The following is a 16,575-nucleotide window of genomic DNA, read 5'->3' on the forward strand; positions in this document are numbered from 1 at the left end:
CGAGGATGCTTTCCTCCCTAATTAAGTCTCTAGATCTTTGGAAACCACGTATTTCAGTGCCTTCCTGCCAACTTTGACCCTGAGTGGCACGGGAACCTAACATTTTCACCTACGTTTTACCAAGTGCCAAGATAACAGGCCAAGTAACTCGGCAACAGTCACCTGGGTGATTTTCAATCTCTGGACAGTTGACAAAAAGTGATTTAGTTTGATGTCAACATCATACCTCAGGGTAGCATACCTTGACTCCTTAGGCAGAAGTTTGGTTCCTTTTCTTATGCTCACACTTTTCCCTCTGTGTTTTACTTATCTGCTTGCCTGTGTATCTACCCCACTGGGCCTGATTTTAGGAGGAGAGACTCTGTGTCCTTGCTCACCGTTGTTTGCACAGTGTCTAGCCCAGTGCCTGGAACATTACTATGCACTCAATAAATAGCAGTCAAAGGAAAGAGGGCTAGGGCAACCTGTGCAGGGCCATCACGAAGTGGATAAGATTGGCTCTGATATGAGAAGATAATGCCCTGGGAAGGCAGTTGAGAGAGCTGTGCCCAGGGTCAGCCAGTTCCTCGGAGATTTGCCTACATCGGTGGTGCCATGGCTGGAGCTGCCCTGCTGCACAAGGACCTTTTCCTCATTCCAGTCGGCGATGCTCAGGAATGATGGTGCCGGGGAAGCCAACTTGATTGATACTCTGATACCATTGCAAGACCCAAGTGAGGACCTCAGAGTCCATGCGCTACAACTTCCGCCTTTTAAAGATGGAGAAACTGTGGCACAGAAGGCAACAGCTGTCGTCCCTGAGGCACTGGGTAGCAGAGGAAACGTTCACCCCCACGTCTCCGGACATCCAGGCCACTGTTCTTCCCTCTGCAGTTGGCTGCCTCTCCTAAGGCCTGAAACTCAACAGGCCAGCATTTCAAGGGCAGCTCCCGGAAGGAAGTAGCCATGTGGGTTGGGGGATCTCTTCCCCCTTTTCCCACCCTAGTGTCCCCAGTGGGAAAGGCGGCCTTGTAACGTCTGCCTCCCGGAACCATGGGGAGCTAGCCTTAGAGGAAGCAGTGCTTGTAGCGTTCGTAGCGGAGTGCCTGTTACATGACTGGTTCCCCTCTCTTAAGTCCCTTCTCTTCCATCTGGGCACATAGGACCTTTCGCGACACTTAGAAATGAAGAGGGTCTTCAGTGGTTGGGAAGAGTCAGCTCTGCAGAGGGTCTCGGCAGCTCAGACCCATCTCATCCTCCAGGAGGCACATGTGGAGCTCAGCCCTGCACCCATGGGCTCTTGCTCTGAAGAGACTCTTCTCCCTGCTCACTCCTGACATCCCCCAAGGAAACACAGCCTCAAAACACAGACTTTCCAATCTTCCTAGTAAAATGAATGAAAGAACCTTTTGGGGAGTAAAGTGATTTCTCTTTAGCTCCACTTGTTTACTTTTCCATAAGCTCCCAGGATGGCTTACATGTTAGCTGTTAATCACACCATCTGTTCAAACTGTACTCAGTAAATGATTCAATTCATACTTTTCTTCTAAAAGAATCTTTTTAAGGACGGTGCTTATGTCTCTGTTATCCTCATAGTACTATGAGCTATTTTAACTTTGCTATCATTGTGAACACACATTGAATCCTCCACTTGTTATGTATATAACAAGACAACGCCTCTGCATTTGTTCCACTCAACTCTTGGCTTAGAGGGGAGAGAATGCTATTTACTAGAGATTTTATATTGTTTAAAGGATAAAAATAATGATGATGTTCCAACCAATATTTTCTTTGGTATCTTGAATTTAGTAACAGTCACTGGGTTCTAGCTATGTGAGACTGTTCGGGCCAAGCCCAAATGAGCAGAATATTCTTAACTATCAGGAAGCACCAGCTCTGCTGAGGAGCCTTGCTGCTCAGATGCATCTCGTCTTTCAGGAGGCCAAGTTGCCCCTGGTTTAGAGAGGTACCTGGGAAGAAGGGTCTGGATCTCCCCCAGCAAGTCCAGGTCCAAAACTTAGGTGATAGTAGGCTTGGGCAGGAAGTAAAAGGGCTGGTGGTGCTTTTAGGGAAAAGACAGGCCTTGGAGTTAGTAGAAGATTGGGGGTGGACTTCTTACTATTACAAAATACTCTTTGGACCCCTGAAAGTTCTGTATTCATGTGAGTGTCTCTGAGAAGTTCACACAATAGCATGACTTTGTCCTAGTGCTGGTCCATATAGATGCCATTCTCTCCTGCTTTCTGAGACCTGTAGCTGCATGGAAGGTGTGTTACATTGTGCAATCATGTACACAATATGAGAATTATACAAAGTCGGCACATATAAACTTGTGCGTGGGGACCCCAGTGAAGAAGGGATTTGTTTTTCATGTCAAGAGATAAAAGGTAGTTGACAAAGGCTCAAATTAGAGGAGATAATCTTGCTGGGTTTCTAAGGTTGGATAGTTTACTAGTTCTAAATGCCCACATTTTACAGAGTCTACATCAATATTGTGCATAGAGCTGGAAATGAATGTGTTTGTGGGGATGGTAATATGTTTGTATGGTTGAGTCCGCAGCAGTCAGGACACCTGTGTGGGATGGGTTCAGATCTCTGAAGGTCTTAAGTGTCACAAATTAAGAGTTTGGCTTCTTGCCTTCACATAAGTGGACATCACTGAGGACTCTGACACAATCTCAGAAAGATGGTTCACCGTAGTGTGTAACCTGTATTGGATCAGGTTGCCCATGAAACCATTTCTTAAGTTGTTGTAATAGTCAAAGCAAAAAATGATGAGGGCTGAAGTTAATGGAGAGGTGGCAGGATGGCAGACTAGGGATGGATTTGTGATTTGTCACAGGAGTAGAATAGGCAACAACTGAAGGATAATTAAAAATTAAAGCTTGTAGTGAGAGAGGAAGAGGATTAGAAGATGTCTTTCCAATGGATTGTGGCACCATTAAATAAAATCCAAAAAACAAGATGAAGGGGAGATTTAAGGGGAGAGGTGAATCTATGTATTTTTAAATGGTCTGATTTGGGTTGTTTGCAAACTTGAGATAGATATGGGTCCATTTTCCATGAATGCATGTGACTGGAGCTCAGAAAAGATGTCTGAGCGCTAAATAGAATTTTGGTCGTTATTACTATAAATAATTATTAGACAGTGTTCATGAGTTTGACCTTGCTCCAACCAACATCTGCTCAGTTTGTCTTAGAAAAGCCATATTTATCCCATGCCATGATATTTTCTCTCCTCATGGTTTGGGGTGGAGAATTAAATAATTATAAAGCAATAATCACCAAGTATGAAGTGAATAGTAATAAATTAGTGTGCAGGTAGTAAAGGAATTAACAGTATGGATAGGGTTGAAAATTCCATAAATATCTATATTCCCTACATATGCAGGGAGGTATCCTTAGTCAGAGATGTTGAGTATTGGGACACTCTGGGATTTAAGAAACTACAACAGCAACAACAACAACAACAACAAAATAAGCAAAGGGAAAAACAAAAAGAGACAGGCAAACCAAGAAATTTACTCTTAACTAGAGAGAAAGAACTGAGGGCTACTGGAGGGTTGGAGGGGTAGTGGGTGGCAGGATGTGTTAAATGTGTGATGGTATTAAGAAGGTCACTTGTCCTGATGAGCACTGGGTGTTATATGGATGTGCTGAAGCACTATATTGTACACCTGAAGCTACTATTACATTGTGTATTAACTAGCTGGAATTTAAATAAAAACTTCAAAAAATAGTAATAAAAATGAAACATTACAGAGCAAGACATAGTTACCTTCAAAGGTAAATGACAAACTGGTAGGGATAATGTCTGAGAATTAGTTTCAGCTTCAAGGGACAGAAAACTTAATATTGAGTGGTTTATACAAAATGGATGATTTTTTTGTGTGTCTCATGTAACAGGTAACTAAGATGATAGGTCCAGTATAGCTATGGTAGTTCTACAGCATTCATTGATTCATACCCCTTCCAGCTAACCATTCTGCCCTCATTCTCACAGAGAAAGGAATGTTGGTAGAACTCTAGATATCACATTTATATTCTACACATCAGGATGGAGGACAGGGAAAAGATGGGGGCTGATTTGCTTTAATTTAGGACTTTCTAGAAATTCCCCACAACATTTTTAATTCTACTTCATTGTTAAGAAATTTGGTCGCGCAGACACACTTAGCTTCAAGAGAAGCTGGGAGCTATAGATTAAAAATTGTTTTTTAAGATTTTATTTATTTATTTGACAGATAGAGATCACAAGTAGGCAGAGAGGCCGGCCGATAGAGAGGGGGAAGCAGGCTTCCTGCGGAGCAGAGAGCCCAATGAGGCCTCAATCCCAGGACCCTGAGATCATGACCTGAGCCAAAGGCAGAGGCTTAACCCACTCTGCCACCCAGGCACCCTAAATTTTTTTTAAAATTTAAATTTTAGTTAACACACAGTACAATATTGGTTTCAGGAGTAGAATTAAGTGATTCATCAACAATAGCCTGACTTATGTCCATTGACAGATGAATGAATAAAGAAGATGTAGCATATATCTACAATAGAATATTATTCACCCATCAAAAAGAATGAGATTTTGCCATTTGCAGTGACGTGGATGGAGCTAGAGAATATTATGCTAAGTGAAATAAGTCAGTCTGGGGACTATAGATTTTTAGTTAGTTATGTTGTCACCTGAATACAATTTAGTAATCTATCACCAAAGAAGATTGGGAGAATAGATAATGGTATAGATAACTAGCACTCTGCCACGGGACATAATACCAAATTGGCCCCATCTGGTGTAAAGAAATACTGAAAGGAAAGAATCACCTAGTAGTGCTATGGGAAGACTTCCAGTCAGTCTGATAAGCAGAACATATTTTAAGAAAATTTGTCCAGGCAAATACTTGACATCAGAGGGATCCAACATGAGTTATCAGGGATGCTCTCACAGGCACTTAGAGAAGAGTAAAGAAAAATATGGGAACAAGCAACGTTTAGAAAGTAATACAATCAAATTGTGTATACCTGAAAGATCAATCTGTATGAAGAAGGACCCCAGTCACAGTATCCTATCGCAGGACAGGAGGCTAATTCATGGATGGTGGTGGTGATGATAGAGAACCTTGACTGTCAAAAGCACAGCAAGGTCTGTGTCCTAAAAGGAGTGATATACTAAGAGATGTCTAAGGCAGAAGCATAGGTCCAGAACCAAGACACAAAGAGTGGAATAGCAAAAAGACGGACTGGTTTTTGAGTCTCCAGGAGGGACCTTATAAGAGTGGTTCCCCAAATTTTGGGTTTCACATACAAAGTACTTTTTTTTTAATATAATTTTTTATTTTTTATAAACATATATTTTTATCCCCAGGGGTACAGGTCTGTGAATCACCAGGTTTACACACTTCACAGCACTCACCAAAACACATACCCTCCCCAATGTCCATAATACCACCCCCTTCTCCCAAACCCCCTCCCCCCAGCAACCCTCAGTTTGTTTTGTGAGATTAAGAGTCACTTATGGTTTGCCTCCCTCCCAATCCCAGATTCTTTCATTTATTCTTCTCGTACCCAAAGTACTTTTTTTTTTCAAAGTGAACTTGCCATAGTGTTGGCAACTTTTTATTTTCTAAGTAAGGATATATTAAAAACAAAACAACCTACTGTCCACAATTTACAAAACTTATTATTTCATTGTAAAGACTATCTAAGGTAAAAAATTAGAAATCACATTCAAAGCAAAGAAAAACTCTTGTCTAAAATTCAAAATGTGCAAAAGTATGGGCAATAATAAAGCTCCTCTCTACCACTCTTCCTTTATCACCCAGTTTACTTCTCTGGAAGCAGCCACCATTATCTGTTCTTTAGACATCCTCCCAAGATATTGCATGTTTAAGTAAATAAAACATGTGTGTGTATAGTATTCCATACCTACCATTTTTACTAAAAATATCTTGAAAGACATTGCATATCAATACATAGAGAATTTTCTAATTCTTATTATGTATGCATAGTAGTCCATTGTATGAATTTACCAAATTTAAGTCATTTATTAATGGACATTTTAATTATTTCCAACCATTTGCTATTCTAAACAGTGCTTCAGTGAATTGTCTTTGAAATTTAATGAAACTAAATCTTAAGGGCTCTTACTTTTCATTTTATTTCATTACAGACTGGTAAAACCTTTACCAGCACCAGCACCTTTTTATGTACTTGGGAAATACTTTTCTGTAGTTCTCTACAACCTTGAAGTCAGTCAAACTTGTGAAATAAGCCATTTGTTTTAGGCTGTCAGTTACCTCCTTTATGAAAAAGTGGAATCCTTCCAAAAATGTGGTCTAGCTCACTAAGCAGGGTCTGAGTTTCTGTTTCCAACTGCTTGTCATACTTCCTTCTCTGTGTTGAAATATTTTCCCTATTTGGTTTTTCCTATTGTCATTTGAAACCAGCCACTCCCATAACATGCAAGAGATTTGATATGACTAGACATGGAATAATTAAAGATGCCAGATGTAGCAACAAAAGGACAAGACTTTGAATACAACTCAGGCACTTGGGTGGATTTGGCGCAGGGAGAAAAGGCCATCCTCTGGTGTTAGGATATATTAGGCATCTTTTTTGTACATCCTGGCTTCCCTTATACATTATTTTAGCTGTCACCATGGTGATCAGCTATGTGGGTTCCAACATACTTCATGCAGGTGCAACAATATGTGGACAGTACCTTGCCTCATGCCTTCTTCATATGCCTCTTAACTCCTGAGCTGGGATTTACTAGTGAAAACTACTGTGAGACCATCTGCCTACATATATATGTCAACCTGGAAGCGTGAAGAACTGGGTGGATGGGTGAATCTTTATCCATTGGGAGATAGGCGATGATGACTGAACTTATCCCCCTGGAGGCAGTGCCAAATGGTGGTTAAGGGTCCTGGAATTATGCAGTTTGAGCTCAAATCCTAATTCTACCATTTATATGCTGTGTGACATTGGCTAGTTGTTTAACCTCTCTGGATCCCAGTTTCTTCATTGGTTAGTGTGGGGAAGAATAGTACCTACCTGAGAGGGTGGGTGCATGTTTTCCACGAGATCACATATATAAGGCATTTAGCATAGAGCAGGGCATGGAGCAAGTATGTAGAGAAATTTGGTTAATAATGATCTATTCACCACATTACTGTCTTCCAATTTGCCCTCAGAAATTTTGAAAAAAAAAAAAAAATCCATTCCTCTCTTTCCTCCCAGGAATGGGATGGAGTTTATACAACTTCTTAAGCAATTCAATTGGATTAAACAAAGATTCTCAGTTGAGGTCAGCTCAATAATACATCCTTGAATTAGCTTTCCCTGCTTTCTTAATTCATCATTGATGTCCCTCTTTCTTCCTCTCTGAAGTTGTACTCCCAATATAATATCTGCCCCTAATTACTCTGCCTCAAATCTAGGTACTGCTATGAGACGACACCTTATAGGCAGACAATCATCACTCAGGAATTTTGACAGCAGAAAGGTGTACTCCGGGGGCACCTGGGTGACTCAGTCAGTTAAGCGTCTGCCTTCAGCTCATGTCATGATCCCAGGGGATCGAGCCTCATGTCGGGCTCTCTGCTCAGTGGGGAACCTGCTTCTCCCTCTCTCTCTGTAGCTCCTACATCTTGTGCTATCCCTCTCTCAAATAAATAAATAAATAAATAAATAAATAAATAAAATCTTAAAAAAAAAAAAAAGAATGGTGTACTCTGGGTCAGGTAGGGTTCTAGTCTCTGGAAGAAGAAGGGAACACTGCTTGCAAAAGTAAGGCTGCTCCTGAGTCCTAGAAAGCCTAGACTACTAGACAGCTGACCATGACCCAAAGAACTAATTGGAAAAAGATAATGAAAGTTAACTGGGACACAGCGTTAAATATGGAATAGAAGCTGATTGTCCTGATATTGAATCACCAACATATTTAGAGTTTCCTATATACTCCTTGCCTAAGTTCAAGACTGAAATTAGGGTGGGGCTCAATATGTGGACAGGTAGGCAAAGTAATCCCTGCTATGTGGAAAGAAGAGTTTCACAGGCCAAAGACTGAATGACATAGAAATTGACAAGAAAGGCAGCATTCCTATGTTTGATGGTCCATTGGTAGATGGGATGAAACAAGTAATAATACTCCTCATGCAGATCCCATATTTCTTGGTTTAGCATTTCACTTTATGACCCATATGAATTTTTTACCTGTTTGATTAGAGTACTTAAACATGCCACCAAAATGAATGGCAATCAATTTGCATTACAATTTACCTTAAGGCACAGTCTTAGATGTATCATGGAAGCTTCACTGGATTTATAGTCAAGACACCTGAGTGTAAGTTGTGCCCTTTAGTAAACCATTTGATTTCTCTGAATCTCTTTTCCATTCTGAAAGTGGGGCTAATATTTGCCTTATCTATCTTATAGGCTTGCTGTGAGTATGAAATATGATAATACCTGTGAAAATAATATATAGATTGCTAAGTGTTTTGTAAATACTGGCTACTATTACAAGAAAGTATCTTTAGTGATGAGTGGAATAGAGCTCTTTATATTATTTGCCTTAAGTTTTGCATATGATACAAGTGCAGTAATATGGTCTCAGGATGGATAAGTTTCATATATTTATGATAGGTTACTGGGCCACTGCTTTGTCCTTTTTAGCCTGCTGCCAAAAATATGGCTCTCAAGCCCCTGTTTATGCAGCAAATTTCTCATTATCCTCTGGGAAAGTCCCAGTTTGGATGTCATTTTGCAAACAAGATCGTTAGGGATAAAAAAAAAATCACTGAATCATTGACATGTAAGTATAGAGTCCTGAACGATCCAAGGCAGAAATCTGTTCTCTGTGGGAAACTTTATTCTTTATTCTCAATGTTATAGCAAAGCATAAGAATTATAAAATAAAATGTCTAAATGTTTAAGGACTTCTGTGTGATTTTACCTACGTAAAATTTTGCACTCCCTTCATCCCCATTAAACTGTTACCTGATATGCACACTACCATATCAGTGTCTTTTAGGTGGGATTGCCCACAATCCTGATACTCAAAGGTGTGGTCTACATACTGGTAGCATTGGAATCACCTGGAAGCTTGCCAGAAATCTAGAAATCCAGAGTTTCAGATAATAACCCTGGCCTATTGAATCAGAGTTTGCATTTCATCAAGATTCCCCCATGTGATTCACAAAGTTTGAAAACCAAGGGTTTATGTTAACCTCCCCTCTTAAGTTAGCCCTCTTCAATCTTCTTAACCCCTTAGGTTTTATTCCTGTGCTTCACTCTGCTTTGATCTGAGATCCTTACAGTAATCCCTTACTCTAGCCCTCTGAACAAGTCTTTCCTTGTAATATACATGTGCTCCCCAGATGTCTGAAATTCCACTTTTCCTAATGTATGTTGATTTACCAACCAACTTGGTGTCCCTGTTGCTTTCAACATGTAAATATATACTGTATATATTGTAGCTCTACCTCTTTGGAACACAATCTCACACCTCTACCTGTTCAACTCGGTCAGTACTGGGTAAGCTAAACCAACTCCATAGGAAGGAAGGGAATAGGAGAAAGCCAATTTGGCAATACCATAGAAGTTACCTAGAATAGATGGGGTATGCACATCTGAAACTTGTTAAATTTCTTATTCCTCTAGTCTTAGATTTTCAGCAGTCATCTGGTCCTTTTCAGAGTGTAAGTCCCTGGAAGATATGGAGAGATCTCTCTTTACTTTTTACACTCTCATTTCTGTTTGTGGGCAGGGAAGTAATAGGGTAGACAAAACAAAGCAATAGCTGATCTGGAAGTCATTGTGATCTGATTCTGGAAATTACAAACTCATTGCAGCAAACATATCAAGATAAATGGCATACCATGCAGAATGTGGAGTGTGCCTTCCTGCCATATCTTCTTCCCCCCCATCAGGTGAACACCATGGCTACCTAGCTGCTTCAGAGCTAGTATGTGAAATTTGTTGCTCTTAGCGGATTAGTATTTGTGGCTCATATTTGTGGCAATCCCTTCTCTGGGAAGCAAGGGCATACTGTTTCATTTGTATTTAAAGTTCCCCTCCTTATGTGGTACCACAGAGACTAAACTGTTCTTTCTATCTCAATTTCTAGCACCCAGTTTTCCTTGGTAATGATTATAATTAGTGAAAAATAAATTCATGCACTAGAGAACCATCTTCAGTATCCATGTTCTTAAAGATGAAACTGTCATGGAAGAGTCTTTTGACAATAACTGACTTTCATTGGATTGGATCTGAGATAGGTTAATCTTTTATTCAATTCTGTTTTCTGGACAATTGTGAAAGAGCAAAGGACTGGTGACTCCTTGAAAAGGATGCTGGACAAGAAACCTGCAGCCATCAGATAGTTATCCTTCCTTTGACTACCTTCATTAGGGCATCTTTCAACATCCTTGTTTTTCAGAGTATAAATGAATGGGTTCAGCATGGGTGTTACTGCTCCATACAGCACTGAAATGATCTTATCCTCCTCCTGGGACAATTGAGAGTGTGGGCACATTACATGAAGATTGCTGTCCCATAGTAAATGAAGATCACAGTCAAGTGGAAGCCACGGGTAGAAAAAAACCTCGAGTCTGGCCTCTGTGGGGTGGATCTTCAGGATAGCCACAGCAATATGGAAACTGCTTCTTGTGAAATTACATGCGATCCTTGCCTGGCATAACTATACTATCCTGTAGCTGAATTAGAACTCAAAGAACCAGTGTGAATCATAGAAAAGAGCACTGAAGTAAGGGCATTTTAGTTTTGGTTTAACCATTTACTTGCTGTGTAATCTAAGCGAGCTGCAGTCTCATTATCTATAGGTTAATCTATAGGTTAAAAAAATCTATAGGTTAAAAAAAACACTTAGCATATGTTTCCTACCTCACAGAACTGTGAAGTCCTAATAAAATAATGGGTTGGAAAATGCTGTGAAAATTATAAATATATTCAGACATAAAAGTGATGACTATTTCTGAAAGAAGGAATACAACTAAGATTTCCCCTAATTTAACCTTATTGTTGCTTTTCAAGATAAAAGGGAATATAGGAATTCAGTAGTTGCATTTATAAGCACCTTTCCTTCCGCTCTAATAATAGAAACAATATTCAGTCAGAGAAGAGCTTTAGAAACCATTTAAGTATTGGAACAGATCTCCCACCATCTCTGAATTCCTGTCAATAGGCCCTTACAAGAACTGACCACTCTTGTTCAACATAGTATTACAAGTCCTAGCAACAGCAATCAGACAACAAAGAGAAATAAAAGGTATCCAAATTGGTAATGAAGAAGTCAAACTCTCTCTCTTTGCAGATGACACAATACTTTATATGGAAAACCCAAAAGACTCCACCCCCAAACTACTAGAACTCATATAACAATTCAGCAACGTGGCAGGATACAAAGTCAATGTACAGAAATCAGTGGCTTTCTTATACACTAATAATGAAAATACAGAAAGGGAAATTAGAGAATCGATTCTATTTACTATAGCACCAAGAACCATAAGATACCTGGGAATAAACCTAAACAAAGAGGTAAAGGATCTGTACTCAAGGAACTACAGAACACTCATGAAAGAAATTGAAGAAGACACAAAAAGATGGAAGACCATTCCATGTTCTTGGATCGGAAGAATAAACATTGTTAAAATGTCTCTACTGCCTAGAGCAATCTGTACTTTTAATGCTATTCCGATCAAAATTCCACCGGTATTCTTCAAAGAGCTGGAGCAAATAATCCTAAAGTTTGTATGGAATCAGAAGAGACCCTGAATTTCTAAGGAAATGTTGAAAAACAAAAATAAAATGGGGGGCATCACTTTACCTGATTTCAAGCTTTACTACAAAGCTGTGATCACCAAGACAGCATGGTACTGGCATAAAAACAGACACATACACCAGTGGAACAGAGTAGAGAGCCCAGATATGGACCCTCAACTCTATGGTCAAATAATCTTCGACAAAACAGGAAAAAATATACAGTGGAAAAAAGACAGTCTCTTCAATAAATGGTGCTGGGAAAACTGGACAGCTATATGTAGAAGAATGAAACTTGACCATTCTCTTACACCGTACACAAAGATAAACTCAAAATGGATAAAATACCTCAATGTGAGACAGGAATCCATCAGAATCCTAGAGGAGAACATAGGCAGTAATCTCTTCGATATCAGCCACAGCAACTTCTTTCAAGATATGTTTCCAAAGGCAAAGGAAACAAAAGTGAAGATGAACTTTTGGGACTTCATCAAAATCAAAAGCTTCTGCACAGCAAAGGAAACAGTCAAGAAAACAAAGAGGCAACCCACGGAATGGGAGAAGATATTTGCAAATGACAGTACAGACAAAAGGTTGATATCCAGGATCTATAATGAACTCCTCAAACTCAACACACAAAAAACAGACAATCATATCAAAAAATGGGCAGAAGATATGGACAGACACTTCTCCAATGAAGACATACAAATGGCTATCAGACACATGAAAAAATGTTCATCATCACTAGCCATCAGGGAGATTCAAATTAAAACTACATTGAGATATCACCTTACACCAGTTAGAATGGCCAAAATTAGCAAGACAGGAAACAACATGTGTTGATGAGGATGTGGAGAAAGGGGATCCCTCTTCCACTGTTGGTGGGAATGCAAGTTGGTGCAGCCACTTTGGAGAACAGTGTGGAGATTCCTCAAGAAATTAAAAATAGAGCTTCCCTATGACCCTGCCATTGCACTCCTGGGTATTTACCCCAAAGATACAGATGTCATGAAAAGAAGGGCCATCTGTACCCCAATGTTTATAGCAGCAATGGCCATGGTCGCCAAACTGTGGAAAGAACCAAAGATGCCCTTCAATGGATGAATGGATAAGGAAGGTGTGGTCCATATACACTATGGAGTATTATGCCTCCATCAGAAAGGATGAATACCCAACTTTTGTAGCAATATGGACGGGACTGGAAGAGATTATGCTGAGTGAAATAAGTCAAGCAGAGAGTCAATTATCATATGGTTTCACTTATTTGTGGAGCATAACAAATAGCATGGAGGACATGGGGAGATAGAGAGGAGAAGGGGTTGGGAGAAATTGGAAGGGGAGGTGAACCATGAGAGACTATGGACTCTGAAAAACAATCTGAGGGGTTTGAAGTGGTGGGGGGGGTGGGAGGTCGGGGTACCAGGTGGTGGCTATTATAGAGGGCACGGATTGCATGGAGCACAGGGTGTGGTGCAAAAATAATGAATACTGTTATGCTGAAAATAAAAAATAAATAAATAGAAAGAACAACAGAATAGCTCATTCAAGCTAAGGCTTCAGTATTTGAGAAGAACAAGGAGAAGAATTTAAAGAAGTGCAGTGTTAAGTGATGTCCTCCAGGATCCTTCACTCTTTTAATTGAACCGACTGAGGGTAATTGATTCAATTCCCACATGTCAGTAAGGGGCCATACATAAGTAAAAAGTAAATTTAAGTCAAGCAGGAGAGTCAATTATCATATGGTTTCGCTTATTTGTGGAGCATGAGGAATAACACGGAGGACATGGGGAGGTGGAGAGGAAAAGGGAGTTGGGGTAAATTGGATGGGGAGATGAACCATGAAAGACTGTGGACTCTGAGGAACTAACTGAGGGTTTTGGACGGGACTGGGGTGGTAGGTTGGGTGAGCCTGGTGGTGCGTATTGTGGAGGGCACATATTGCATGGAACACTGGGTATGGTGCATAAACAATGAATTCTAGAACACTGAAAAGAAATTTAAAAAAATAAAATAAACTTTAATGTTGTTTTTTTGTGAACCAAAACAGATGATTTTAAAGTGTTCAGCCTATCTTTTTCTTTGTGAACTGAAAATTACTTTTTTAAAATTTTTTATTTTTTTATAAACATGTATTTTTATCCCCAGGGGTACAGGTCTGTGAATCACCAGGTTTATACACTTCACAGCACTCCAAAGCACATACCTTCCCCAGTGTCCATAATCCCACCCCCTTTCTCCCAACCCACCTCCCCCCAGCAACCCTCAGTTTGTTTTGTAAGATTAAGAGTCCCTTATGGTTTGAAAAATACTTTTTTTTAAAGAAGATGCTTAACACTTCTTTATGTGACTTGCTAGTTTAAATATACATTATTCTAAGTTGTTTTCAGAGCTAGAAACCTGTTCTGAATACATAGATCTCCTGAACACTGATGCCTACATGTATCTACATTTATATTTACATATATTTTATTTTATTTTTTTAAAAGATTTTATTTATTTATTTGACAGACAGAGATCACAAGTAGGCAGGGAGGCAGGCAGAAAGAGAGGAGGAAGCAGGCTCCCCGCTAAGCAGAGAGCCCGATGCGGGGCTCGATCCCAGGACCCTGGGATCATGACCTAAGCCAAAGGCAGAGGCTTTAACACACTGAGACACCCAGGTGCCTCAATTTACATATATTTTAAAAAGTAGGGCCAATTTATCCAACCGCTGGTGAAACTAAAGATATCAAGCACAAAATTTATGTTTAGTTTCTAGTTCAGGGCCATCTCTGAGAGACAACAGAAAGTGAGAGGTAAGAATAAAAGACAGAGAGAAAAGACAGTGTTATTTTCAAGAATGAGATACAGAATAGAATAATTGTGTTGTGGCAAATGAGGGTAGAATGAGGACTGGAAGAAAGTGAAAGGGAGGCATATTTCAGCTGCGTAGGAGGACAGGTTTTCTGTCTAGATAACTAAAGTTATCTAATATGACAGAAGAGCAGTTTTATGAATTAGTGAGCACACTCCCACATTGATGCAACATTCAATTTCAGCCCGGTCAGCAGCACAGGAGACAGATTTCCTGTATTGGACCACAGTCTGAACTGGGTCCCGTATACAACTGGAGAATCTATGATATCATAATTATGAGGAAGAAGACATGGCAGAGAGAAATAGGAGTTCAAAGAAGGCCGGGGGAAAGAAGAGACATCTAGGGGAAAGATCTAGGGAGTAAAACTAGGGGAATATGGAGGAAGAGAATAAGGAAAGACAGATGGAAAGAGAGAGAAGGAACCATGCTTATGAAAAGGGAGGCAGAGCACTGGTTGGTTAAGCAACTTCCCTTTCTCACCAAGTTTTTAAGTTAGCATTATTGTCACTACTTAACTCTACTTCCACACTTCCTGTTAGGTCCTAAATTCAATGCACCTTTGAAAAATATACTTTATTGAGGCATGATTGTCATACAATAAGCTGTACATATATAGTGTATACAACTTAATGAGTTTGGAGGTAAGTACATACCTGTGAAACCACAAGTCACTCTTAATCTCACAAAACAAACTGAGGGTTGCTGGGGGGAGGGGGGTTGGGAGAAGGGGGGTGGGGTTATGGACATTGGGGAGGGTATGTGCTTTGGTGAGTGCTGTGAAGTGTGTAAACCTGGTGATTCACAGATCTGTACCCCTGGGGATAAAAATATATGTTTATAAAAAATAAAAAAATTTAAAAAAATAAATAAAAAATTTTAAAAAAGTACGTACCTGTGAAACCATCACCACAACCTAATCCATAAACATAGCCTCCAAAAATTTCTTCCTGCCCTACTTATTTATTATTATTATTCTGGTTGTTATTATTAATAATAATATAATATTTTTTAGCAATTTTATAGCATATAACACACTATTGTTAACTATAGGCTTTATGTGGAATGGTAGATCTCAAGGGCTAATGATCCAGAAATCCCATTTCTATATCCAAAGGAATTTAAATCAGGATCTCAAAGAGATATCTGCACTTCATGTTCATTGTGACATTATTCACAATAGCCAAAACATGGAAGCAACCTAAATACCCACTGGTTGATGAATGGATAAAGAAAATGTGGTATAAAGAAAATGTGGCATATATGAGGCAGTTAGGGTTCATGGGAACAAGCTCCAAGTGAACAACATTGTACGTCTGGGGTGCTTTCTGTTGGCAGTTGTGGTTAAAATGCTTCTATTGCACAGCAGAACTGGATGCCCCAAGAATGCAGGCCAGATACAAGCCAGCCATAAAAGGGTACACTGAGCTCCAATGATCTCCCTGAGTTGCTTTCCAACCAATCAGGAGGAGGCAACTTTCTATATATAAACAGTCTCCCCTCTGTTTAGGGAGACAAGCCTAACTATTCTCTGTTGTTGCTCTGTCTTCCTTCAACTCAAATTGTAGCTCCAATAAAGCCTTACCTGTGCCTTTGATCCTGGGGTCCAGCTTCAATTTTATGGTTGTCAGGCGCAAGAATCTGAATCTGGTAAAATATATATACAATGGAATATTATTCAGTTTAAAAAAGAAGGAAATCCTGCTACTTGTGACCACATGGATAAACCCAGAAGGTATTAATGCTAAGTGAAGTAAGCCAGGCACAGAGAGACAAATATTACATGATACTACTTACATGAAGAACATAAAATAGTCAAAATCATATAAGCAGAGAATAGAATGATGGCTGCCAGGGATGTGAGGAAGGAGAAATGGAGAGGTACTAGTCAAAGAGTATGAAGTTTCAATTATACAAGATGAGTAAACACAAACCAGGAGAGACTGTGGACTCTGAGAAACAAACTGAGG

General features: G+C 39.7%; 1 protein-coding gene across 1 annotated transcript in view; it reads left to right on the forward strand.

Moving 5' to 3' along the window:
• IGSF1 (immunoglobulin superfamily member 1) overlaps nucleotides 1-16,575 on the forward strand; it is a 432,586-nt gene that overhangs the window by 137,780 nt on the left and 278,231 nt on the right. The window lies entirely within an intron of this gene.

The sequence above is a fragment of the Mustela nivalis genome (assembly GCF_964662115.1).
Source record: "Mustela nivalis genome assembly, chromosome: X".
Classification (NCBI taxonomy): domain Eukaryota; kingdom Metazoa; phylum Chordata; class Mammalia; order Carnivora; family Mustelidae; genus Mustela; species Mustela nivalis.